Here is a 3,567-nt window from a genome sequence, read left to right as displayed (position 1 = left end):
CATCCACAAGACTTTGTGATCTTCTATTCTGATTCTATTACCTTGAGATGTTGTTTCTTGTGCAGGTCTTGTTATTCATATTTACATAAGATGGTTATTTTTGAAGTGTTCTGGGACTGAATAAGAATTTGCAGTTATCCCGAAGCCTAAAATTTAGTTAGGTTGAAAGAGTGAATCCATAGTGGACACAAGGCATATGAGTAGTTCTGGATACAAGACCCACTTGGAACTGCAATTATTTGAAGATAAAATTCACTGAGCCAATCCAAAAGGTTAGTCTGGCACTGGGGCTCTATGAGAAGGGGCCTGGGCAAGTCCCCCTTTGCTTCAGCACTTACTCAAGTGCTGGCAACTGCATCCACAGACCCACCTACAACTGCAGCAGCAGAACCATGCCTCAATTCTAGGGAAGGTTTGGGACCCAGCAGGGCCACCCTACCACCACCTCAGGCTTCTGTACTTCAGACATTGTGAGATATAAAAGTTTTCACAATTTTTCTTCTAATGACTGATGATTTCATTACCATTTAGTTGCACCAAGAAATATTAGGTAAACTATACCTGTCAAGGCAGTCTTCAGGGAGGTTGGACAACTGATGACATGGGTGGAGGGAATGTTACACTGATGGTGGTTTAGTGTTGGAATATTGAATGCCAGAAATAACTGTATTATGAGTAACTCTGTAAATGAGTGAGTCTAAAATATAAATATAGGATTTTGAACCAATCTGGGTCTGTGTCTCGGAGGCGCTGCCTCCGCAGCCGTGGCTGCCAGGAGGCCAGGGAGTGCGGCGCTGGGAGGAGGCGGCGGCGCCGCCGTCCTGGTGCCTGATCAACTTTCTAGCAGGAGAACGATCATGGAGGTGGTGCCAGCTGAGGTAGGGTTCTTTCCCAGTCTACTCCCGGGACCCCATCCAAGATCATCACAATCTCTGAAAGCGGTGTTAGCGGATCAACTTTAAATTCTACAACACGGGGCAGGAGAGATAGCATGAAGGTAAGGCATTTGCCTGGCATGCAGAAGGTCGGTGGTTCGAATCCCAGCATCCTATATAGTCCCCCGAGCCTGCCAGGAGCGGTTTCTGAGCGTGGAGCCAGAAGTAACTTCTGAGCACTGCCGGGTGTGACCCAAAAACCAAACAAACAAGAAAACAAACAAAATTCAACAACATAGGCGCCAAATAAAATAGCCATCTCACCTTTGAAATCACAGTGAAATCCGCTGTCCGGACCATCACTGTTGGAGGTGTGAGCACGTCACAGTTTAAGACAAATTATTCCTCTGGCAACTGCTCCCAATGTTCAGCAGATTCAAGTACCTGGAAGCGAGTTTCATTATGCCCGACTTGTTACTGCCACAACAGCCAGTAGTCCAACACAGCCAGTTAGTCAGAATCCCAGTACAAACACTCAGCCTCTTCAGCAAGAAGCAAAGCCCGTGGTGGTCAGTGCGCGCTGGTACGGATGTCAGTGACATTGTCTCAGCGCATACCATCAAACAGGTGGTTCCAAAACTAATCAACCCAACTCCACAGATTGTCACTACCAGTCAGCTCCAGCAGAGGCTCCATCATGCCTGCTACACCACTGCCACAGATCCAAACCTCACCAACCTGCCACCCAGCACTGTCCTGGCTCCTGCTCCGGGGACAGGCAATATGGGCTATGTAGTGCTTCCTGCGCAGTACGTCACTCAGCTACAGCAGTCTTCATATGTGCCTATAGCAAGCAACTGGAACACCTGGTATTCAGACCCAGACAAGGCTTCTATTTAATGGCATAATCCCTCAGAATCTACCAGCCGATCGAGAAAGCCCTGTAATTGTACAAAATCACTCTGTTTGAAATTATATTGTGACTGGTTTGCAAATGATGCATTTTGTAACAATTGTAATTGTACAAATTGTTGTAACAATTTGGAACATGAAAATGAAAGGCAGAAAGCAATAAAGGCGAGCCTTGACAGGAATCCAGAAGCATTTAAGCCTAAAATAGGGAAAGGAAGTAAGGAGAATCAGATAGACGTCATAGCAAAGAATGTAATTGCAAACGATCAGGCTGTCTTAAAAACTACTGTGAATGCTACGAGGCAAAATGGTTGTGTTCTTCAATATGCAAATGCATTGGCTGTAAGAACTTTGAAGAAAGCCTGGAAAGAAAGACATTGATGCACTTGGTAGATGCAGCTGAAGTGAGAGTACAGCAGCAGACAGCAGCAAAGACTAAGTTATCCTCTCAAATTTCGGATTTGCTTACAAGGCCAGCACCAACTTTGAATAGTGGAGGAGGAAAATTGCCGTTTACATTCATAACTAAGGAAGTTGCTGAAGCCACCTGTAATTGCCTTCTTGCCCAGGCCGAGTAGGCAGACAAGGAAGGGAAAGTCAAAAGCAGCAGCTGAGAGGATGATAACTGAAGAATTTGGCCAATGTTTGATGAGCATTATCAACTCTGCAGGAAAAGCAAAAAGTGGTCCTTGTGCCAGGAATTGCTGACTCTGGGAAGGAAGACCGATCTAGGAAGTGAAACAGAGGAGGTAAGACAGCACATACAACTGGTAGATGGAGCCTAACAGAGGAGTTAAGATGGCACAGAAGACTGATAGATGGAGCAGACTAACAGAGGAGTTAAGGTGGCATAGAAGATTGATAGATGGAGCTTGAACAGAGAAAGAGAAGTTAAAGTGCAGGGAACCTGGATCTGCTGGGAAACAGTGTAGCAATTACTGCATTGTTAATTCTATTGTGTGAGACCTGAAATGATAATAAAAAAAACTCTAAAATGAGGGGATTACTAGATTTAAAGTTATAGTTAGATCTGCTTATTCCCTTTCTAAATGGAAATGAAATATTATGCAGCCGCCAGGAGAGATGAAGTCATGAAATTTTCCTATACATGGATGTACATGGAATCTATTATGCTGAGTGAAATAAGGCAGAGGGAGAGAGCTCTATACATGCAGAATAGTCCCACTCATCTATAGATTTTAAGAAAAATAAAAGACATTCTTTCAATAATTTTCAGAGACAAAAGAAAGGAGGGCTGGAGTTCCAGCTCACAACATAAAGCTCACCACAAGAGTGATGAGTGCAGTTAGAGAAATAGCTACATTGAGAACTATTATAACGATGTGAATGAATGAGGGAAGTTGAAAGCTTGTCTAGAGTACAGGAGGGAGTGGGGTGGGGAGGAGGGAGATTTGGGACATTGGTGATGGGATGTTGCACTGGTGAAAGTTGGTGTTCTTTACATGACTGAAACCCAACCACAATCATGTTTGTAATCAAGGTGTTTAAATAAAGATATTTAAAAAATAATGAGAGAAGTAGAATGTCTGTCACAAATACAGGCAGGTGTGGGGGAACAGGGGATATTGGTGGTGGGAATGTTGCACTGGTAAAGGGGGGGTATTCTGTTTATGAATTAAACCCAACTACAAACATGCTTGTAATCCTGGTGCTAAAATAAAGATTTATAAAAATTAAAAGAAAATGGTGTGTGTGTATTGAGGTTACTTTCACAAGTAAATGAGTGAATCATACATTTATGTTTGTAGGGAAACAAAAT

At 43.4% G+C, this 3,567-nt stretch overlaps 1 pseudogene; it reads left to right on the top strand.

Annotated features, from left to right (window-relative positions):
- Window positions 1-294: 294 nt before the first annotated feature.
- Window positions 295-2,645, top strand: LOC126018388 (protein lin-54 homolog; annotated as a pseudogene).
- The last annotated feature ends 922 nt before the right edge of the window (window positions 2,646-3,567 follow it).

Source organism: Suncus etruscus, chromosome 9 (assembly GCF_024139225.1).
Source record: "Suncus etruscus isolate mSunEtr1 chromosome 9, mSunEtr1.pri.cur, whole genome shotgun sequence".
NCBI lineage: Eukaryota > Metazoa > Chordata > Mammalia > Eulipotyphla > Soricidae > Suncus > Suncus etruscus.
The sequence above is the reverse complement of the archived record's forward strand: the minus strand, read 5'-3'. Positions and strand labels throughout refer to the sequence as shown.